Source organism: Mus caroli, unplaced genomic scaffold (assembly GCF_978045245.1).
Source record: "Mus caroli unplaced genomic scaffold, Mus_caroli_1 scaffold_16, whole genome shotgun sequence".
Lineage (NCBI taxonomy): Eukaryota > Metazoa > Chordata > Mammalia > Rodentia > Muridae > Mus > Mus caroli.
The window spans coordinates 11,047,857-11,072,679 of NW_028227271.1; the positions used below are offsets into that span (position 1 = coordinate 11,047,857).

Below are 24,823 nucleotides of genomic sequence, written 5' to 3' on the forward strand. Positions count from 1 at the left end.
AGACTGGGGTTCCAGCTGTTTTTGAGCCACCATCTGGGTGCTGGAAACTGAGTTGGGCCCTCTCTAAGAGCAACGCATGCTCTTAAATCAGTAATCCATCTTTCAAGCCCCATGCTATCCAGTTTTTAAGCGCCTTTGACACGTGTATTTGATGAATGGCCCATGTGATTAGGGTAGAAGGTGGATACCCAAAGTTCCCACCTGGGTTGTGGTCAGACCCCAACCGAAGAACGTCTTGTGTAGCCAGACTCATCTGTAAACAGAAACTGTTCATCAGAGACGACTTCTCAGAATGGAGGACCAAGGCTGAGCCGTGCTCTGGGTGAAGAATATGGGTTTTGTTTTCTGTGCAATTTCCTTTCAAAATGAAAATTAAAAAAAATATATCTTTTAAGAATCATTGTTATCAAAAGGTCTTTGGATTATTGCTCTTATATATCTCTATAAGCTCTTGGTTTTTACGATTAAAATTCAGGAGTGAAGGGAGAATTAGAGTTCTTCAGTCCCCAAGTTCCTCATCCATATTCCAGTGACAAAGACTTTTGCTTGTGTATTTCTTCAGGGAGTAGCAAGACTATTCGAGGCACACAGTTTCAAAACAACTGATCCTCCTCATAAAACCACGGAGCAGAGATCCACGAGGAGTACACATCCAGAAGAAAACACAAATCAACTGTATCCTTTTTCATTAGTTACAGCTTTTTAAGACCAGTTTTTACTGTTTTTTTGAAACAATAACACATACTTATTACAAAGCCTCCAAATGGCAGAGGAAAGAGAGAAACCCAATTAGGCATTTCACCATGCAGGCACAAACACGTCGATCGTCTCTGTTACTGGTTACTAGGTTTTTTGTTTGTTTGTTTGTTTGTTTTGTTTTTGTTTTTGTTTTTGGTTTTTGGTTTTGATCTTTGGAGACGGGGTTTCTCTGTGTAGCCCTGGCTGTCCTGGAACTCACTTTGTAGACCAGGCTGGCCTCAAACTCAGAAATCCGCCTGCCTCTGCCTCCAGAGTGCAGGGATTAAAGGCGTGCGTCACCACGCCCGGCCGGTTACCAATTTTAACATGCTGAGATTTTGGTTCTTACCTGCTTTCTCATCAGTCACCCACCCTCACAAGACCATGATCTGTGTAAGAGCAGAGGACACGTCTCTTGTGTGTACAGCCTGGAGTTTGCCACAGTCCCCAGTGATTTCCTTAGGAGCGGTTGGTTGGTGAGCATCCGGCCTAGGAGCAACCCGTTGCTCTTATGTGCAAACAAACAGCTGTATAACACAGTCCACCGTGCTAGAACTTGGTGCATGTGTTGTTTTACTTGTATATTCCCATCGTCTAGAGCGGGGTTTGGGAAATTGTCAGCAGCATGTTTTTTTTTGTTTGTTTGTTTGTTTTGTTTTTTGTTTTTTACATAAAGTTTTATTGGAGCTCATTTGTTTACATATCACCTGGTGCTATTTTCACATCACAAGGACAGAGCCGTGCAGCTGTGCAGAGACCTGAGCGTAGGTCGTAAAGTATTTACTCTGTGGATGTTTATAATTAAACGGTTCCCCTGAGTCTGGAGTCCCAGATGGTGGCAAGCCACCACATGGGTGCTGGGAATGGAACCGGTCCTTTATAAGAGTAACTATTGCATACGCCAGCAAGATTTTGCTGAAGGGACCCTGATATAGCTGTCTTGTATAAGGCTAGGCCAGTGCCTGGCAAATACAGAAGTGGATGCTCACAGTCATCTATTTGATAGATCACAGGGCCCCCAATGGAGGAGCTAGAGAAAGTACCCAAGGAGCTAAAGGGGTCTGCAACCCTATAGGGGGAACAACATGATGAACTAACCAGTACCCCGGAGCTCTTGTCTCTAGCTGCATATGTATGGAAAGATGGCCTAGTCGGCCATCACTGGGAAGAGAGGCCCATTGGACTTGCAAATTTTATATGCCCCAGTACAGGGGAATGCCAGGGCCAAGAAGTGGGAGTGGGTGGGTAGGGGAACAGGGTGGGGGAGGATATAGGGGACTTCTGGGATAGCATTTGAAATGTAAATGAAGAAAAATCTAATAAAAAATTGAAAAAAAAAAGAGTAGCAAGTATTTAGCACTTGACAGCGTGTGATCTCAGCTGCAGCGCTATGTCTCTCAATAAATATACTCAATAAATATTTGTTGTGTAAGTTCATTTTATATGTTCTTGATTTCAAATCTTCTCAAATATACCCATTACTCGAGCCATAAATTACCTAAAATAAATTGTGTTACGTTTTATTTGCATACCGTGTGTATTTGACCGTTGCCTTTTATTGGGTGAAACCTATTCCCTTTGGTCTTCACAGCAATGCTGTGAACATGCCTCTCTTTGTGAATGAGCCTCTATGTCTGGGTAGATTTATAGAGGTGGATATATATATATATATATATATATATATATATATATATACACATATACATATACATATATAATATATAATATATATATATATATACATATATATATATATATATATATTCTATCGCTATGCTCCTTATCTCTTAGGAAAGCACCAAGGTGCTTCACCAGCATGCTTCGCCTCGATTGTACCTACACGTGACCTTAACAATAAGACTGATTTTTTTTTCCCCCAGAGTGAGACATAAACATGGGAAAAAGGTGTCAGATGGCAATCAGTCTCTCCCTAAACCTCTTTGGTAATGCCGACTGGCCTTGCCACATGATGGAAGACCTAAATGGCTGTCACTTGCCAAGTTAAGAGCAAGGTGGTGGCCCTGATTACATTTACATTTGCTACTAATTCGCAGCCCACGGAACAGAGCAGGGATCATTATGGTAATGAAGGCAGCTATTTTTAAACAAATGTATGCATGTACATTTTGGAAATAGGAATGTGTGTATTCTTCAAAGAGCGGGACGGCTAACCTGTAATTCCTTTGTTCAGTGTAAAACTTATGGGTCCTCAAGACCAAAGCTCTGCAAAGCAAGGCTCATTTCACCTTTAGAAAATAACAGGTGGCAGTCCAATTTTTGGGTTACTGGCTGTTGTATTTATAAAAAGATAAAGAGAAGGGGGATGTGTTCTATGGAGGTGTGGTGAGGTGTAGGGGAAGGGGGTGCCTTGGAGGGCCCATTCGGAGGCATCCCTTACCCCTGAGGAACCAGCAACAGGGCGGCATAGTATAGAACAGAGTTTATTTAGGGCATGGCAAGGGGCATTAAGAGGGTAGTAGAGGCAGAGAAAAGGAAAGAGAGAGAGAGAGAGAGACAGAGACAGAGACAGAGGAGAAGAGGAAGAGAAGAGGAAGAGAAGAGGAAGAGAAGAGGAAGAGTGGAGGGGAGAGGAGGGAAGAGGAGAGGAGAGGAGAAGAGGAAGAGGAAGAGGAGAGGAGAGGAGAGGAGAGGAGAGAAGAAGAGAAGAGAAGAGAAGAGAAGAGAAGAGAAGAGAAGAGAAGAGAAGAGAAGAGAAGAGAAGAGAATTAGAGGAATAGGAATAGAAGCTGGCCATGAGCACGTGGAGAGAGAGGAGGGAAGGGAATGGGGAGAGAGTTGGGGCAGAAAAACAAGCGCAAGAGAGCAGGAGAGCGAGGAGGGGGGCAAGCAGCCACTTTTATAGTGAGTCAGGCACACCTGGCTGTTGCCAGGTAACTGTGGGGCGGAGCTTAGATAGAATGCTAACACTGGCTACAGGTATGGACCAACAATGATGCATTTGGAGTTGGGATGCCTGCTATTGCCTTCACCTCGCCAGGAGGAGCGTGCTTTTGTGTTTAGGCATGCCTCTGGTTGAGGTCTGAAGGTCTAGAGGTGTGGGCAATGCCTGACATTAGAGGTCTGAAGAGGCAATCTGAGAAGAACTGGAGGCTGCAACGGAGCTGCATTAGAAGTGTCTGGTAAGGGCCCAGAGGGCTGAGCTCCAGAACTGAGCGCTAGGCAGCTTATTCTTAAATCTGTCAAGAAGATTACCGACCTCCCCCTTTGATGCCATGCAAAAGGAAACGGAGTGAGTAGGACAATTTCAGAGCGCTTAGTCACAGATGGAAGTGTGTATTCAGGAAAAAGAAAAGCTGGCCTTCCGCTGAGCCGAGGGACCGGATAAAACTTCATTGTTGTACCGCTCGGCCCCTCCTAATGACTTTGAGCCGCCAGTGCAGACAGCCAAGTGTGTAATGGAATCCATGGAGCCGTGAAGCAGGCAGGCTAGGGTGAAGAAGTCAAGGAGGGCAAGCATGGCGCCTTTCTGAGGTGCCACAGTGCTCGGCTCTGGAGCACCCAGCTCTTCCATCTTCTGGGACGTGGGGGCTGGGGAGAAGGAGGAAATACAAACAAGGCTCTTAGGGCCGGAAAGCATTCTGAGCCATCGCCGCAGCCCTGAGGGCCTCAGTTCTCTGTAGATGCCAGCGCCTTGAGAAGGAAGCATGTGACACTCGGAAAGATCTGGCATCAGCTTGCCAACGTATAAATGATGTAGAATAATGTAAAATTCTCTGGAATTTTAGAATTTTAGCTGACTTTTCTTTTTTTTTTTTGTCTTGGTTGGCACCCATTCAGGCAACTTAGTCCTCAAGAGAAAACGGTGGTTTACACAAGAAGATAAAGGATGTCTAGGACTACCTTCTGAATTTTACTGGCAGTAAACCCTTCCCTACTGAACAGTGTGCTTTGAGTCCCGTACCATATAACATCTTCACTGCCCTTCTTCTTGTGGCCGATTCTGCACACCTCTCCAGAACAAAGAACCGCGAAGCAACCACCTGGCAATGTTGTCAATGGAAACAAAATATCCTGATGTGTGCCTGACAGGCGCAGGCTGTACACAAAGCCCAGATTAGCTGGATAATTGCCATCTTTGTTTCCAACTTCCTCTCGGTTTCCTTTACAAATTACAATTGACAACTAGAACTTGACCAGAGAAGAAAATCCATATGATTGCTGATTTGGGTCCCTTGGGAATAGGGGTATACTTATTTGTTAAGTGACTTCCAGAGGTTATTTGCTGAGAGACAGGGGATAAACGGGGACTTCTAAATGGAGGTTATTGACTCCCTCCTAGGCTCCATCAGGAGGGCATCAGTATGAAAAGCCTCCAGTGGCTTGCGGTGTAGGAATAGACTAGACAGTGGGTAGACAGGGATGTCTCATCAAAATGAGATGCAGGTAGTCCTGAATTATTCAGGTACCATTTGTATTCTACAAATAGCTTATCATGGTAGGTAGACCTGAAAGTGGCAGTGTTAATTATTCTGAGGATGATTTATTGAGATTGATTCGGGGGTAACATCTGCCTTTTGCAGTTCTGTTTTCCCCAGACTGAAGTTGTTTCTAACACAATTGTGTTTTTTCCCCCCTCAGCAATGTATTTATATAGTAGAAAAGATTCAAAATTACTTTTGGGCACAGGGGCGTGGGGAGGGGTGGAGTGGGATATGCTTTTTATTTTAAAACATCCCCTTAGCGTACTACCAAGTGAAGATGGACTCACTTTTCTGTGCTTCTTAACCTTTCCATTTCTCATCTAAGGATGTTAACTTTATTCATAGTTGTGATGGGTTATCTATGCTTGGCCCAGGGAGTGGTACTTAGGAGGTGTGCCTTGTTGGAGTAAGTGTGTCACCGTGGGCATGGGCATAAGACGCTCATCCTAGCAGGCTTGGAAGTCAGTCTTCCACAAACATCCTTCAGATGAAGATGAAGAACTCTTAGCTCTGCCTGCACCATGCCTGCCTGGATAAGGCCATATTCCCGCCATGATGATAATGGATGGAACCTCTGCACCTGTAAGCCAGCCCCAATTAAATGTTGTCCTTTATAAGACTTGCCTTGGTCATGGTGTCTGTTCACAGCAGTAAAACTCTAAGACAATAGCTTTATTTCATGTTCCAGCATGAGGACCTTTTAGTGAACTGTGAGATGAACTGGCCACACTCTGGTCATTTGTGAGGAAGATGATGGTAAACTGCTGTATGCACCATGCCTTAAATGGTCAGTAAAGAATGAGAAAATTCATGGAGGACATCATGGATACCAGGAAATTTAAAAATATAGTAAAAGAAAATTCATACAATATATTTTGGTCTTGTTCTTTTTCTTCCCCAATCTCTCCTCAAGGTTCTCTTCTCCCTCCCCATCCAACTGGACATCCCTTCTTACATACAACCCTCCCCCCCCCGCACCCCCTACCCCAGCACAAAAAGTACCAGCACACATACCTAAAAAAAATCCCAAACAAAGAAAACTATGGAGTCTTTTTTTATGTCAGCCAACTTCTTCTGAGCGTGATGCCTGCTCTGGGGTATGGCTGATATACCTAGCATCACTCCGAGGAAGAAAATGGATTTTTCTTTTCCTAGCAGCTATCAGTGACAAATAGCTTCTTGGTTAGCAACTGGGTGCCTACTTCCTCTTCTCCGTGGTGGGATTTTGTGTGGTTTGACCTTTTGCAGGCCCTGTGTGTGCTGTCACAGTCTCTGTGAGTTCATATATGCAGGGATCTGCTCTGTTGTGCCCTGCCTGTTTTCTTTAACAGATTAATGGCAAAACAAAAATGACGTAAGACATTTGATATACTATTTGAAGGCCCCTGGCTGGGGGATTCCTGTGAGTCTCTCTCTTGAGTCTTAGGGATGAAAATTACAAGATGGAGGAGTAGGTATGAGATGGCTGGGAAGCTTTGAAGTTTACTCTGTGTGGATTCTTTCCCATTTGAACGTCCCTAGGTTTCACAAGACACTCTCTTTCTGTTTGTCAAGCAGATGAGCAGTGTGAAACCAAAAGTAGAAAATAAAATGTAGACTAGAACTGTCCAAGGCAAGGCAAGTATGCAGATGAGGTGGGCTGGGCAAAGGTAAGTATGCAGATGAGGTGGGCTGGGTAAAGGTATGTAGATGAAGTGGGCTGGGCAAAGGTAAGTATGCAGATGAGGTGGGCTGGGCAAAGGTATGCAGATGAGGTGGGCTGGGTAAAGGTAAGTATGCAGATGAGGTGGGCTGGGCAAAGGTATGCAGATGAGGTGGGCTGGGCAAAGGTGAGTATGGCCAGGAGAAAGTGCAGTCAGAAAAGTGCTTGCCACTCAAACAGGAGGATCTCAGTTTGACACCCCACACCCCCCAACACTGAACTCTACACACATGTACAGGTAAACCCATACACATGGACGCATACACAAGCATGCAAAATAAAAGGGAAATTGAAAATAGCCAAGGCTGACTTAAGACTTAAACTTAAAATGCTTACCAACTTAAAAATCAGAAAAGTTGACTATTTGTCCGATGGCTTGGTGGTTGAGTGCTTCTCTAGCATGCAACAAAGCCCTGGACTGACTTCAGCACCGTAAGAAAGAGGGTTGGTCATTCTTACCTGGAATCCCAGGAGTGAAAGCACTGGATTAGAAGTTCAAGGTCATTATCAGCTAGCTGAAGTTAAATTCCAGCTAGTCTGGGCTAATGAGATCCTCTGTCAAAACTAAAACCATCAAACAAAATAACCCCCCAAATAAAACTATCAATGTGAAATACCTTAAAATACTTTAAATGAATGCAAGAATATGTAAAAACAAGGACAACTCACACAGGCACACACACAAATGCACACATACATACAGACACATAGACACACACATGCACACACACATATAGACACACAGACACACAGACACATGCACACATGCATACACACAGACACATGCACACACACACAGACACATGCACACAGGCACATGCACACACATGTACACACACACATGCACATTGTCTTAGGGTTTTACTGCTGTGAACAGATACTATGACCAAAGCAACTCTTAAAAGGACAACATTTAATTGGGGCTGGCTTACAGGTTCAGTCTATTATCATCAAGGTGAGAACACAGCAACATCCAGGCAGGCATGGTGCAGGAGGAGCTGAGAGTTGTACATCTTCATCTGAAGGCCCCTTAGAAGACTGGCTTCCAGGTAGCTAGGATGAGGGTCTTAAAGCCCACAGTGACACACCTACTCCAACAAGGCCACACCTCGTAATAGCGCAACTCCCTGGGCCAAGCATATACAAACTATCACACACACAAAGCTCAAACCAGATCCATGTGATTTAAAGCAAATAAAATAATGTTGAGTTAAAATAAACATAACATGAAATTTAAAGTGAGAAAAGCTAAAAAACAAAGTGCAGAACTCTTTGAGCTGCCTTGAGTAATGCTGGTGTAATATCTCAGAGATGTAGGCTCCAAAGGTTGTTTTGACCCCAAATCTATTTAAATTAAAGACCTGAAGAAGAGACTTGAATATATTCACCTCATTTAATAGTTCCATGTTGAGTCTCCGGTCCTCCAAGGAGACACTCGTATGAATTTTTCTAGAAAATCTGAATGAAGAACAGCTGAGTTTAGGAATGTTTTTAAAGGTGCCTGGGATCTGAGAAGGCAGTCTGGAAATGCCTTGTGTCTGGGCCCCCGTCACCTCCATCCCCACAGATCCAGAAAGGCAGATGTTGGTGACAAAATTGTAGGTTGCTGATTATTGTTGGACCGGAGATTGTTAAATGGACCCATGCTTGGATTTCCTTCCAACTTATAGAATTAGGCTTTCTGAAGCTTCAGCCCAGAAATTACCATGCTAGTAAGAGTGACAGGTGATGCCCCAATGCACTAAAGTTTGAAATCACTGCTCCAAATGACAGGGCTGATGCCCTTAACACAAGATGGCAAAGAACTCTCAGTGACACACACGGTGCCACAGAGCGTGTCTGAGAGACAGTGGAGGCTCTTCCCTACTTACATTGAAAGATCAGCTGCTGCCCAGCTGAAATTGACACAGAGAAGGGGAAAATCACGGAAGAGATGCTTATCAAATTCGTAGATAACTCAATCGAAGGAGGGGTAACATGATAGATGGGTGCATTAAAGCTCAAAAGGGCCTTGGCAGGCTGTGAAATAAGGCTGAAATTAAGATGCTGCTATACAACCAGGATAAACGTAAAATCCCATATTTGAGTTGAAAAAAAAAATCCCCCCACACAAGGTCAAAATGGAAGAAACAGACTCAGTAAAAGTTTATAATCAAGGACTTGGGAGAGTTTGTCGGCACTGGCTATTCTTGCAGTCTCCAAAATGAAGAAGTTAACAAAAGCCTAGGAAGGATGGGGCTTGAGAAATAGGAAGACAGACTTGGGGAGAGCACTCTCTCTTCTTGCTGGCTGGGCGGCGTTCATATCCAGAGAAGATGTTTCAAGGAAGGTGTTGGTGACCAGAATTCATCAGTGGGAAGGCTGAGAGGAACCACTGTCACATTAATTGAAGGACAGCTGTCCTCTGACATGGAAAGAGTGGGTTTTCTGGAACATTTTAAGGTGTCTGTCACCGACAGAGGGTGGAGGACAAAGTGAGATCGCCAGGAGTCTGAAGGGGAGAGGCTCAGGAGATAGGTAAGGAACAAAGGGGGTGGGGAGATGGAGGGAGTAGGCGTGGAGGATGCAGAGAGTCAGTTTAGCTGATGGTGGCTCAGAAGATTGGAGATCAGAGAAGGAAGAGGTGAATATATAAAAGCAATGTTCACAATGGTTCCTAGAATTTCAGCAGTGAAAGTGGGAAGGAGTTGAATAAGTCACTCAAAAGATATATATATAGTGTAAAAATTATTATGTAAGACAAGGTTCCTCTGTGTAGCTCTGGCTGTTCTGGAATTCTGTCTGTAGACCAGTCTGGCCTTGAACTCAGAAATCCACCTACCTCTGCCTCCTGAGCGCTGGATTAAAGGCCTGCGGCACCATTGCCTGGCCTATGATTTGGTTTTAAGTTAGCAAAGTCCTGTGGGCACTTGACTGAGTGAATGGATCTAGGTCTGCATGTCTCTTGTTCTGGGAAACCAACTTCTAACATAGCGCACTTTTCCACTCTCAGGTGTATCCTGGTGCAGACGATGAATTCCACAGTGCTACAGAGTGCGAAGGGTGGGGAGCTGCTGGGGAGAGAGTGAGCCTGAGATTTCATACTGAGTGTGTTTGATGAGATAGGTATTCCTTCCAGGTCCTGACTGGGGAAGCTCGGGCAGGAGCTGAGAACTCAATGGCACAAGGTCACATCTTTATCTCTATGGGATTCATCTGGAGCAGTCACACTGGCAGTGGTGAAGATTTTTCTCATTTTAAGGGAGAGGGTTTTCAAGAAGAGAAGCCCCTGGAGCCTCACTGGATATAGTCAGCGGCACTCTGGGCAGCGTCTGTCTGGGACCACTCAGGAGAGCGTCCAAAGACCTGCTACATTGTTGGATGTAGGCGGTTTGCCGAGCTCAGTGAGTGTCTCCTCTGTTGGGATTTCTCTCTCCTGAGTAGGAGCAATAGATAAAAGTGGACACCTATCAGCCGCAGTGAGTGCTATCCATCCAAACCTCAGAAGCATCATAAATCTGCTATAAGCCGAGGCCGTGGATGCGGCTGCTTTCTTGAGTGCACGTTTAATAGGATGCATGGATTTGGGAACCCGTGGAATTCCCACTTACGGAAGGCAGACGTAGTGCTCTGGGCTTCTCAAGTGCAATGGAACCCTGGACCGCCAGCATCTCTCTAAATGTTCTGTTATTAGCTTCTGGGAGCTGTATTTCTTCTCCTAGTGTGAACGATCGATAAGGACCCTGTACCTCCCCTGCAGTTAAGAGCCGAGGCATTGTGGTTAAGGAAAGCTAGCTGGAAGCTGGCTTCCATTACCTCCCAATCGTTTGCCGTTGGGCAAAGGACTTGATGTTATATCTGAGCATCATTTTCCTCTGACGTGGTATGGAAAGATGATAGTGCTTACATTATCCATATGTTGTGGAAAATAAACACCACACACACACACACACACACACACGCGCGCGCGCGCGCACGTATGTGTACATTCATGTGTTTGTGTGTGTGAGTGCCTGCACATGTGTGTACTTGCATGTGTCTCTGTGTGTGATTGCCTGTCCATGTGTATATATGTGTGTGTCTGTGTGTGCGATTGCTTGCACAGGTGTGTATATGTATGTGTGTGTGATTACTTGCACAGGTGTGTATATGTATGTATTTGTGTGTGTGATTGCTTGCACAGGTGTGTATATATGTGTCTAGTGTGTGTATAAACCTTATTATAAAGTTGAACAGTTAACTACTTTATTCTTCATATCACATTACCTTTGAGTAAGCTCTTTGGGAAAAAAAATAGCCAGGAGTGCTTGAATTTGGACATATTCCTGAAATACTTACTGAGTGCTGTGGCTGTTTACGGAGGACCATGCAGCTCCAGATAGTTCCTTCTCATTGGAGCGCTTTGCTGTGGGTCTCTAGGATTGTTGTGTGCACCCTGAAAGAGACATGGTCTCACCATGCGGTGGCTGGGGCTTTCCTGAATACTCTTCAAGATTGACAGTTCTTGAATGATGATGTTCAAGCATCCTGAGTTCTGTTCACTGACAGCATACTCCACTGTAAGGCTGTGTGATGTATAGTTCTGGGCCAGGCCCTTCCCAGAATCCCTGTAGATTAGAAATCCCATGACAGCTTGGACAGTGGGGGAGACTCAGAAGAGGAGTTTTGCTCCTGGGTGGGCAGAGCAGAGGCTAATGGCCTGATCTGTCCTTGAAATACTTCCAGCAGTTCCCAGTTGCACAGGAAAGAGAAACAAGGGTGAGGATTGGCGTTGCCATGGCAGCAGCTTGCTGAATGGCTTTGGCCAGGGCCAGGTTGATCATGACATGGGGCCAGTAGCTCAGGATCTCCACACAGGGCTTGTTGGTACACTATCTGCTGTTGTGGTCTGTTTTCTTAAGGTATCCATCAATCAAGCCTGTTGTTTCTAGAACCGAAGAAAACAGTGAGGGAGAAAGATTCAGGTGAATTCAGAAGGAAGGATGAGAAACACAATGGAGTCAGAAGCAAACTGGGCTTATTGAGGTCAGGGACTGGGCTCTCCTCCAAGGATGCTAGAAACTTTCCAAGTGCTTTCCAACAAAGGTGTGTGTGTGTGCTTGCACATGTGTGTACATGAATGTGTCTCTGTGTGTGATTGCCTGCACATGTGTGTACATGAATGTGTCTCTGTGTGTGATTGCCTGTCCATGTGTGTATATGTATGTGTCTGTGTGTGTGATTGCTTGCACAGGTGTGTATATGTATGTGTGTGATTGCTTGCACAGGTGTGTATATGTATGTGTTTGTGTGTGTGATTTCTTGCACATGTGTGTATATATATGTGTCTGTGTGTATGTGTCTGTGTGTATGATTCTGTGTGTATGAGTGCCTGCCCATGTGTGTATATATATATGTGTCTGTGTGTGATTGCCTGCACATGTGCATACATGCATGTGTCTTTGTGTGAGTACCTGTACATGTGTGTACATGCCTGTGTCTGTGTGTGTGAATGTCTGCCCATGTGTGTACATGTCTGTGTCTCTGTGTGTGAGTGCCTGCATGTGTGTACATGCATGTGTCTGTCTGTGTATGTGAGTGCCTGCACATGTGCATACATTCATGTGTGTATATGTGAATGCCTGCACATGTGTGTACATGCATGTGTGTGTATGTATGTGGTGAGTGTGAGCCGTCACTTTGTCACAGGTGAAACCATGAGCAGGCTAAATCTCTCTTTGCCTTCCCTCTTTTGTTTGAGCTCGGCTGGGTTTGTCTCTCTGATCTGAAGAAGAATGTGGACTGAGCAGGTTTGATGGGAACAAGCAGGATTGCACTGTGCAGTGATGTGTAGTAACTGCTTCTGAGATAGACACCAATTCACGTTTGGTGCCAAATTTAATCCACGCTGTGTGCCACCGCTGAAATTTACTTAAAAACATGGCAAAGGGAAACAACACTGGAATTAGGAATTCCTCATTAAAAAAAAACCCATTAGATTTATTTATTTTTATTTTCTGTGTGTGGATGTCTTACCTGTGTGTTTGTACACCATGTCCTGCAGTGCCAGCCGAGGACAGAAAGGACATCTGGTCCCCTGAATCTGGAGTTATGGATGGCTATGGATGCTGGGAACTAAACCCTGGCTCTCTGTAAGAACAACCAGCCAGTGCTCCTAATCACTGAGCCACCTCTCCGGAGCCTTCTCATCTTTTTTTTTTTTTTTAAAGCTCTTTTTTTGTGGTTAGAAGTAGTGACAAGTTTAAAGAAGATGGCCCTTTCTCTGCTCCCCAATATTTATTTAGCTTCTATTTTGTACAACTAGGAGCTGAATGAACAGGTGGACATACTGTTAAAATATACTTTAAAGCATTTCTTCACGTGGCTAGTCGCCTTTGCAACTAACCTGCTTTCTTTTTCTTCACAGAGTTTGACTCACTTTTCTTAGGTTTTATTTTATTTTATTTTATTTTATTTTATTTTATTTTATTTTATTTTATTTTATTTATTTTTCTCTCCTTCAGTTACTACCAGAGCAATTAGGCTCGTTTCCACTAGGTGGCTAATGGTTGTCAGTATTGAGTCTCAATATGAGCATGAGGTATTCAGAGAGCTTGGGGTCCTGGTGCCTGAGTCCCCTCAGCTGAAAAGTGACAGTTATTAACACTCCGACGAAGTACATGAACTGAATCTCATCCGCAATGCTTGACTGATGGCTTTTTAAGGCGCAAACTTTAGCATTTGTAATTTGCCTTAAAAGCAAAGCATGATGAACTTGATAACAGAGATTTCTAGGCCCATCTTAATAATGCCAGTCCTGGTGGCAATATTGGTGGCAGTTGCAGAAGATAGATGGACAGAGACTAACTATAGTGGTGGATAACTGACAGGTCACTAGCGGTCCTTTGGCATTATGGTTGGAGGTAATAATGAAAATGTCATTTCGAGTTATTCTATCATTTATTAAGAAGATGTAAATGAAGCGCTCAACACACAGGCAAAGATTCATGGGTGTCCTTTAGCTGTTAGCGGCAGGGTCACTGTTCTCAAGCATGAGACATGGGCCACACTGCTGCTCTTTGCCCTAGGCATCTGCACAGTGTGAGGTAAGCTGTCAAAGGAATTTAGATTTGGAATGACCATGCTGCGGTCAACTCCAGGCTGCTTCATGCACACACCGTGTGAGGGACAGAGCTGTGGCATTCTGTCCGCTAAAGTGAGACATTTGAAGGTGATGCTTTCTTCGGCATCTGAAAAGTCATTGGGAGAACCTGTAGAAGTTGTGCAAACAAAACCCGGTGACTTATCAAGTACCCTGCTGTGGTGCTCTGAATAGGTTTGTCCCCCATAGATTTGAATGCTTGGCTATAGGGGGTGGCACTATTATGAGGTGTGGTCTTGTTGGAGGAAGTATGTCACTGTGTAGGTGGGCTTCGAGGTCTCCTGTGCTCAGGCTTCACCCAGTGCTGAAGATAAGTCTCCTGCCTGTCTTCAGATCAAGATGTGGAACTCTTGCCTCTTCCAGCACCAAGTCTGCCTGCACGCTGCCATGCTTCTCACCATGATGACAATAGACTGAACCTCTGAAACTATAAGCCAGCTCCAATGAAATGTTTCCTTTTATGAGAGTTGCCTTGGCCATGGTGTCTCTTCACAGCGCTAAAACTCTAACTAAGACATCAGCTATGCCGGGTGTGGTGGCACATGCTTTTAATCCCAGCACTAGGGAGGCAGAGGCAGGTGGATTTCTGAGTTCGAGACCAGCCTGGTCTACAAAGTGAGTTCCAGGACAGCCAGGGCTATACAGAGAAACCCTGTCTCGGAAAAAAAAAAAGACATCAGCTATGACTTTCAAAAATTATTAATTAGCTTATTTATTATATATGCTCACGCACCATGGTGTGCATGTGAGGGTCAGGAGATCCACATGGGCCCTGCGCACCACATAGGACGTTCGTAGAGGATCAAGTCATCAGCCTTGGGGGCCAGCACCGTTATCCACTGGACCATCTTGACAGCTCTAATGTGTGAGTTTTGCATATATTCACTTTTTATTCCTCGCACAACTCTGCAAGATTATACTCCATTTCAGTTTTAGCGATGGGATGTCAGAGGGTGGAAGTGACTTGTTAACTGTGTGTATAGTTAGTAGTCATGGTAGACTTCACATGTGGGCTGTGATTTCTGCAGTGGGGCCCTTGCTGTGTCCCAGCCAGTGTGGTGAGTGCTCCACATTGGTAGCTCTTCAGCTGGCTCCAGGTAAGTGTTTGCCACGTTTGCAGATATATTAACTTTTGGTAAGACAAGACACGTGCAGAGTGGCACTTTATGGACTCAAGCCGTGGATTCTACACGCTGTTAGCAGCCACATGATCTAAATGAGATAACTCAGAATTTAAGGCCCTGCTACAACCTTATATATTCCTTTAAAAATTCTTCAAGCTTGATAGAATTGAAACCCATAGAAGACTCATTCCCATAACCCTTTATCCGGAGTCAGCAGTTCTGAATGCACAAGGCTCTGTGACACTGCTTTATCCTTTATCCTGTGTGCACCTACAGATGTATGCCTGTGGACCTGACTTCGTTTCTGAATCTCTTCAGAGTAGTTAGAGGACACTAGGTTCATTGTATTGTTCCTCTGGACGAGGAAAGTACCAGCCTACCATAAACACAAAGACCACAGCCAAAACCTCAGCACTGATGCAGAGCAAGCTGACCCACAGCCCGTATTCAGACTTTGCTTTCTCCAAAGCCAGACTATGCTGGATAGTTTTCCATCAACTTGACAGAAGCTAGCGTTATCTGAGAGGAGGGAACCTTAACAGAAAACACCTCCAGAAGATCAGGCTGTAGATAAGCCTATATAGAGAGCGTTTGCTCAATTAATGATCAATGGGGGAGGACTCAGCCCATTGTGGGTGATGCTATCCCAGGTCTGGTGGTTGTAGGTTCTGTAAGAAAGCAGGTTGTGCAAGTCATAGGGAGCAAGCCAATAAGTAGCATCCCTCTATGGCTTCTGCAGCAGCTCCTGCCTCCAAGTTCCTGCCCTGTGTGAGTTCCTGTCCTGACTTCCTCTAATGATGAACAGCAATGTGGAAAGTGTAAGCTGAATAAAACCTTTCTTCCCCAACTTGCTTTTTGGTCATCATAACAATAGAAACCCTACATAAGACATGGTCCATGCAGTCTACTGGTTTTGTCATGAGGATCTATTATGGGATAGTTTTTCAGGCTTTAGTATATGTGTTCTTTTCCCTGGCTTTACTTCATAGAATATCTTTAGGTTTGTCTTGTATTTCCTTATAATTAGACTCAGTATCCCCCATGTTTTCTACAGAGAGCTATTTTCCTTTATAATTATGAAGTAATTCATGATGGAATATTTTAAGATTTTACACATAGTTTTGCTCCACGGGGGGGGGGGCATGGATGAGAAATATTCATTCAATTGAAACCAGTCCCCAGTTGGTGGCTGTGGTGGTGGTTTGAATATGCTTGGCCAATGGGAAGCAGGACTATTAGAAGGCATGGCCTTGCTGGAGTGGGTGTGGCCTTGTGGGAAGAAGTGAGTCACTATGGGAATGGGTTTGAGGTCCTATGCTTAATCTCCACTTAGGGTGGAAGAGACCCTCCTCCTGGCTGCCTCCAAAAGCCAGTCTCCTTATGGCTACCTTTGAATCAAGATGTAGAACTCTCAGGGCCTCCAGCACCATGTCTGCCTGCACAGCTGCCATACTTCCTGCCATGATGGCCAGCCCTGATTAAATATTATCCTCTATAAAAGCTGCCTTGGTCATGGTGTCTCTTTACGGCAACAAAACCCTAACTGAGGCGGTGACACTGTTTGCGTCGGTTAGATAACGTTGGGGAGGTGGTGTCTTGTAGGAGGAAGTACATCACTGGGGCCAGCTTTGAGACTGTATAACCTCGCCTCATTTCCCGTTTGCTCTGTCTATGTTTGCTGTTGACGATGTGATTTCTCAGCTTTCTGATCTGATTGGCTGCTGCCAGGCCTTCCTGACATTATAAACTCTTTCTCAGGAACACTATGTCCAATGAACTTCTTCCATAAGTTGGCTTTGGCTATAGGGTTTTGTCATAGCCACAGAGAAGGAACTAATACACTCCTCATGAGACATCACACACCAGTCTAGTCACTGATGACTGTATAATGCTCACCCTGTTGTTCTTCAGCAAGGAAATGCTTCCCTTGTTTCCTTAATTTATAGTTCACTACCAACATTTTAAAAAATTTTAATGTGTACCTTGTCCTGCCTTTGGTCAGTGGAAACAGCTCCTATATCTTTTTGGTACAGCCCATCTTTCCCCTTCCCTTCCATTCCCTTCTCTTCTTTTCTTTATTTCCTACCAATTTTATGCTTTGTGGTACAAGATATTCCAGGCTTAGCTAGTTGTTTCCATTGTCCCAACCTTGAAATTTGTCCTTTGTTCCCAAAGAGTTTAATTTTTTCTTTTGTAGAGAAACTAAACTCTCACAGAAATTGGTCTCACAGAATGTGATTCTGTGAACAGCTCTGTTCACACACACAACACACACACAGACACACACATCACACCACACAAACAGCACACAAATACCCCCTCACCGCCCCCTCCCGCCCACACACTGTATATGCTCATACACATGTTATCATTTTTATTGTGTAGGTCTGTATGGTTACCCATAAAACTTAATGCTCACTCCTGTATTTAAATAAAACTACTTAGGAGGAATATTAAGCCCATTATAGTAAGATGATTGTCTGTGAATGACTGGAATCCTATTGGCTTTAAGCTAAAAACTCTCAGATGGCTTGGGATTAAGTTTTATAAGACCCAGTAAAACTGATTGCAGAAATGAATTACAGTGTCACCATTATGTTAGCAATTATGGTTCAGTTTCCTTAAAGTCCCATCCCCTCATCCTTTGTGTTACCCTCATTCCCACATTCAGCAATATCTATGTATCCTCAGATACTTTCTCAGCAGGCCATGCGCCTACTTGACTCGAGCTTCCTGGGTTCCAGGATCCCCCTCTTTGTTCTATCTATCTATCTATCTATCTATCTATCTATCTATCTATCTATCTATGTATCTATCTATTTTTAAAAATTTATTTATTTATTCTTATTTATATGAGTACACTGTAGCTGTCTTCAGACACACCTGAAGGGGACATCAGATCCCATTACAGATGGTTGTGAGCCACCATGCGGTTGCTGGGAATTGAACTCAGGTCCTCTGGAAGAGCAGTCAGTGCTCTTAACCGCTGAGCCACCTCTCCAGCCCCATGTATCTCTGTCTGTCTGTCTGTCTGTATCTATGCATCTATCTATGTATCTATCTATGTATCTACCTATGTATCTATGTATCTACCACTACCTATCTATGTATCTATCTATCTATGTATCTATGTATCTATCTACCTATGTATCTATGTATCTATGTATCTATCTATCTATCTATCTATCTATCTATCTATCTATCTATCTATGTACTATCTATCTATCTATCTATCTATCTGCTTAGGATAGCCCTGCCTCTACTAACACAAAGGCCTTTCCTGCATTAATATAGTTAATTTCAGCTCACATGGTTAGGTGGTTTTGGTTTCCTCCGTGGGTGACTGGGAGGTTGAGTCCGGGCTGGCTGGTCCTATTGGTAGACAGCCTGAGGAGTCCCTTGTGACTCTCATTCAGCCTTGCTGCTGTCTTGAAAGTCTTGGTACCATTTGAACAATGGGCCCCTAATCTCATTTTACTCCAAATGGGTTTGGAAACTGTAGGTCTGGGTTATGGAATTACCATCTTACTTGGGACTTTGGACAGTCACAGGTGGACTGTGGTCCTTTCTTGGGCAGTCAGGATGGAGTCTGTAAGGGAAAAATGGAGTCTGAGCTGGAAAATGTGCCTGCCCTTCTCAGCTGGAGTAGACTACTCTCTGGGAGCTGCTGTGTGTGCCAGTGGAGGGGAGGGGGCTCGTGGAGTTAGCAAGAGGTGACAGGGGGATGCCTCCTTGCATGTGAGGGTGTCTTTGGACTCCTGCTCCTTCTGTCTGTGGTGGCAGCATCTAGATTCTGCTTCAGTTGTCTTTGCTGCGTGCTACGTGCAAAAATGCCTTGGTAGTCACATAAAGCTGAGAAACGTGTGAAGGAAATGAAAATATTTCTTCTTCTAGGCTAGAAGGTTCTCCAGAGATTGAATTGATGAGTAGTGTTCCCACAAAATAGAATAGACTCTCATATACAGCTTCCTGCAGCTCCTACTCCAGGGGAACATGGGGTCTTTGGGTCACAGAGTGAGAACACAGCTTGGTTAACAGACAGTGGCTCCAGGTGCCCAGCAGAGATGGTTCCCCCAGCAGCTTTGAGAACTGGATGTGTGGATTATTTGGCAGAGGATAAAGGGAGGTTTGCTGACATCTAGTTATAGAGCTAAGGCATCAGTATGTACCTGGTCTGGCCCTAAATGCCTTCCGGGTGTTATTCTCTTCTTTCTCTCAGTGTGAGTGTCTTTGCCTCATACTTTAGTCCAGTTTAATGGACCGTATACATATTAGTTTATATATATACACACATATATATGACATATACACATTAGTCTATACATATGCATATATATATTAGTCATATATATATGAGAGATTACATACGTGTTAGAGCATGAATACACGCGAGGAAGCTCTGTACTGCACGGATGAGCAAAAGCACATGTCACTGAATGAACACATTCACTGGGCAGAGTCAGAGTCCCTGTCTCCTAGGGGATCTCTGTGTTTGACTTGCTCTGCACATCCCATTACACCAACCCTGGCTGAGAGCTTGAAACAACTGGCTTTGTGGTTGCAAATGAGCTGGAAAATGTGCCTGCCCTTCTCAGCTGGAGTGGACTACACTCAGGGAGCTGCTGTGTGTGCCAGTGGAGGGGAGGGGGTTCCTGGAGTTAGCAAGAGGTGACAGGGGGATGCCTTCTTGCATGTGAGGATGTCTTTGGATTCCTGCTCCTTCTGCTGTCTGTCACTCACCAAATGGTAGGACATGGTTTGTGCCACCATGCCTAGCTTATGCAGTGCTAGGGTTCAAGCCCAGGTGAGTTCTCTAGCAACTGAACTATACCCCTAGCCCTGATCTTGGTTCTCAATTCTGGCTCAATCACATGGGAAAAATTTAAAAAGAACAGGGCAATAGTCACCTAATCCCAGTCTTGGTACTGATAGCTCTTCCACACCCTAAACCCTTGCATACCCACTGTCTGGTCTTTCTTGGGTGTTGATTCAGTTGCTGCTATGGTTTGATGCTAAGAACCTGAATTTCCCACAAAGACCTTCAGAAATGGTTGCAGAAAGCAGAGAGCCAAATGTTGGAGAAGCAATAGGGTAGACCAGATTAAGAAAAGTATGGAAAGGGTCTCAAAGTCACAATGTCTGAATGAGCAGTGTCAGCTAGTGATGTCACATGACAGCTTCGTGTCTGTTTCCCACCTCAGCAGTTTCTCCATCATACAGTTTTGTGGTAGGGAAAGGACCTGCCCATCACCCACTATACTGTTGTGTTCCTGATTGTTTTAAATTACATTTTTATGTCACTGCTGCTGACTTGAACTGTTTTCATGCTATCTTTAGAGGACAACAGAGTTCATACAGCAGGCGGATGCCTCCTTCTCATGTCCCCCTGAAGCTCCCTTTCAGAAATTTAAAAGGTCGCTTCAGTGACCTCCGCAATTATAAAGTTTCCCCTTTGTGACTACTTGGCTTCCCTGTCATGCCAATCAGTTATACACCATTTCATGTTTTCCAAGCTTTACTATACAAAATAACTGATTTTCCACAAGGACTCCTTCCACCTCTCCTGTTTAGGTCCCTAGCATTAAAATTTTACTCTACTTGCTGTGAACACATGGTTTATTCCATTCTTTGTCCCTTTCTATCCTTAAACCCATTTAAACACTTGACCTATCCTATAGCAAATCTCTGGTGGATCTGGTGACACACATTTGTAATCACAACCCTTGGGAAGCTGAGGCAGGAGGAGCCTGTGTCTAAGGAAACCTGGGTTGTGCTGTAAGATTCAGTCGCAAATGAAGTAACACTCAAGGGAACAGGCAGGCATCAACCAGTACAGTTCTTCCTAAGCAGAGTGAAGTGTTTGCTTGCAGCTACTTTCCCACCTTGATTTAATAGTTTGATACAAAGAAACACACATTCTAGATATATATTTACCATCTCAGAGGACAGCAAACTGTGGTATAATGCCATACCTGTTTGCATAGAACTTTATTAGCACACAGATGGTCCTCTGGTGTGCTAGGACTTGTTTCTTTAGAGTGGTACCTCTCTGTTATCTTTTTTTTTTTTTTTTTTGGCTAGAATACCGTTTTGAGAGTCATTCTTCTCCTTGCTTTTAAGGACCGATTTTCATTCATTGCAAAGTACTATTCCTTTATGTGGAGATGAGACAATTCGCCCGCTAGCTTCCTTCTAAAGTTAAGGACATTTCCATTTTTAGGTTAGGCTAAGTAAAAGTGGATATTCTAGTCGCAGGCTTTCTATAGGCACACACTTTGGTCCTTTGACAGGGAACAAGGTACAGAACTGCTGCTGGCATGCAGGCCATGTCTGACCCACATCCTTGCTGACTTTAGGGGTTGTCGGTCTCTATTGTTTTCACACTGTGTATAATTATGCAGGGAGCTTTGTTATGATTATAATGGCCATTTCCTTGGCGATCACTGAAAAGTACACGCTTTTGTCGACTTATCAATCATCCGTGCGTCTTCTCCATCGATGAACCTTTCTAATATATTGCTCCTATTTTATTAGATTCTCTTATTGCTGTTTTAGGAGTCATTTTCATACCTTGTATTTTAATGCTTTATTAAATATATTTTTCAAATGTGTTCCCAAGAATGTGCCTTACCTGCTCCGTAAGAGTTTGTTTGTTTATTTGTTCATTTAACACATCCTGGGTAAGGAAGCAAAACAAGCATTAGTCCTGGAAGGCTGTAAAATGCTGATCTGGGGGTTGTGATGTAAGACTGAAACCTGCAGAAAGAGGCAGTCACCGAACTGGGGTGCAGGAGGATTGAGTCTGGGAAATAGACTGCAAACTTTGGGGGTTTCCTGTAGATTCCTTCGATGAGGCCAAGAGATAGACACTAGCCAGGTAGTTTTAGGGTAGGGGACCCCAAACATAAATGTTTCCCTGAGATAAAAGCCCATAAAATGTCTCTAATCCTGCCAACAGATTTGTCCTTATCCAAGCCCAGGAAAACACCAGAAATGTTCAGGGCTTTTAGCTTTTCGTTTTGTTCTGGTGAGAGGCCGGGGATAAAGAAGGAAAACCTGTCTTCCCGTTATCTCTCTTCTGCTGAATAACCACCCCTGTTGGAGTCAAGACCATGACCAAAACTGAGAGGAGGAACCTGATACTGTGTGGTTGGGCCAGATTGCCTCTGTCCTCCCTTCCATATGCCACATACTGGTTTCAGCCCTAACAGGAGCTTCTACGCTACCAGTGTGCTGATAGCCCACGTTCTGGGACCCGTCCTGCCACACAGGAACTTTGCTTTCTTCCTCGTAAGCTCCTACCTACGAGCGAATAATAACTCTCTTTTTCTAAACAAATTGTCAGGCATCTGAGAATCTGTTCTTCAAATTCAGGATGTTTTGTGTAACTGGGAACTTTCCGCATCCCAAGACCTAGTTTAAAGTCCACCTGAGGTGAGTGAGGTCTCCTGAACTCCTTAGCACACATTTTCCGATTTGAATTTCTCAACATCTCTATGATGTAGATCATATCCCTAAAATCACAGCTCTGGGTATTTTAATAAGTTGAACTAGCTGGGCAGTGGTGGCACACACCTTTAATCTCAGCACTGGAAAAGCAGAGGCAGGTGGATCTCTGTGAGTTTGAAGCTGGAATGGTCTACAGAGTGAGTTCCAGGACAACCAAGGCTTCGTAAAGCCTGACTCAGAAAAAAAAAAGTTGAATTTAAGTACTCTGGCCCTAAACACTCCCCCCCCCCCCCCCCCGCTGTTCAGCATCTTTGTGATCTAACTATTTCCCCTGCAGGGGGCTGAATGGTTGAGTGGGTTTCCTGGAAACCTAGTAGTGAACTAAGGCTCCTTAGCCTGGACAGCACCAAGCTCATTGTCTTTGTCTCCTCTGAGTAACTATTTCTAATAACACAATAATGTCTGCCTGACTGTTAGCATAGGTTAGCTATGAGTGTTAGCAGGTTGATCTGCTTTGAAATTCACAAGTACAGATTTCTAATAGTGTTCGGGTCGATTGGGTTTTGGACTGGAATCTCCTACCATCCGCATTCTGCTTCTCAGACCTTTGATCTTGGGCTGTGACTGACTCTCTTGGGCTCCAACTTGCTAATAGCAGACTTTGAGGCTCCCCAACCTTCAGGACTTTTAATAAAGCCCTGTCTTGCTCATTACTCCTGTGGAGTGCCCTAATACCTGGCATGCATCAGACTATTTTGTCTGTCATCATATTTATAAACCATATTTTATCTATTGAGTGACATGTGAGTTATTTCTGCCTTTTGTCTATCAGATAAAATTCTGCTTATGTACATAGGTGTCCATGTGTCTGTTGGGTTCCCTGCTTTGACACTTTAGAGTGTCCATCACCAGTGGAGTTTCTGGATCATATGATAATTCAGTGTTCATTTTAAATGAGGAACTGTCAAACCGTTCTCTGCCGTGGTCATTATTCTCTTTGATACTATAATTACCTTCTTACATTTGGCCAGTGGGTGTCAGGCTATTTTGGACTGTAATTTATAAATAATTATCAGTGGCTGCAATGATTAATTTTATTGTCAACTTCCCTGGGAAAAAGGATGCCTAGATAGCTGGCAAAGTCCTCAGATTGGAAGCATCTATGAGGGTGTTTTCAGAAGAGATTAGCATCCTAATTGGTAGATTGGGTAACAAAGGTTGCTCTCTGCTCTGTATGTGGGCATCATCTGTCTGTTTAGGGCTTCATAGAACAACAGAGCAGCAAGAAAACCTGTTTTATCTTCTTGAGGTGTGATACAGATCTTCTTTTGCCCAGGGACATTGAAGCTCCTGGTTCTGGGGCCTTTGAATTCCAGACAACGGCCATCCTCCCTATTCTCAGGTCTTTGGACTTGCCTGAGCATGCAGGCAAGGGCTCTCTTGGTTCTGAAGCCTTGGTACTCAAGTTGAACTATAACTGGTTTCCAGTTCTGCTTATAGATTCAGTGTCATAACACTATATAGATATAGTGTTATGTAATAACACTTCTAGTCTCAAAAATTGTGAGAGTCAATTTCTAAAAGAAATCCCTCTTGAAAGGGACCCATCTCAAGGGAAGGCTCCAGGCCTGATTCTATTACTGATGCTATGGTGTACTTACGGAAGAGCCTTGCATGGCTGTCCTCTGAGAGGCTTAACAAGCAGCTGACTGAGACAGACACAGATACTTACACCCAAACTTACTCCCAACCAATGGACAGAAGCTGGTGACCCCTGTGGTGGTTGAATTAGGGAAAGGCTGGAAGAAGCTGAGGAGGAGGGTGACCCTATAGGAAGATCAGCAGTCTCAACTAACCTGGATCCCCGAGATCTCTCAGACACTGATCCACCAACCAGGTGGCATATACCGGTGGGTCAGAGGCTCCTGGCACACATACAGCAGAGAAGTGCCTGGTCTGGCCTCAGTGAGAGAAGATGCACCTAACCCTTGAGAGACTTGAGTTCCCAGGGAGTGGGGAGGCCTGGTGGGGTAGGGGTGGGGTGGGGACATCTTCTTGGAGATGAGGGAAGAGGAATGGGATGAGGAACTGTTGGAGGGCAGACCGGGAAGGGGATAATGAATGGAGTGTAAAAAATATTAAAGATAAAAAAATTCCCTCTTGATCTAGTTCTGCCTGTATGTATTCTATCCGTTTCATTTCTCTAGCTAACACTAATTCAGTGACGAAAACATTGGGAAAGGTAGTT

The 24,823-nt window shown here is 44.2% G+C and overlaps 1 long non-coding RNA gene across 1 annotated transcript in view; it reads left to right on the forward strand.

Moving 5' to 3' along the window:
- Positions 1 to 669, forward strand: part of LOC110309999 (uncharacterized) — a 31,779-nt gene extending 31,110 nt beyond the window's left edge. Inside the window, exon 3 of the long non-coding RNA XR_002379785.1 lies at positions 563 to 669. This is a non-coding gene — a long non-coding RNA (uncharacterized LOC110309999). The remainder of the gene's footprint in view (positions 1 to 562) is intronic.
- The last annotated feature ends 24,154 nt before the right edge of the window (positions 670 to 24,823 follow it).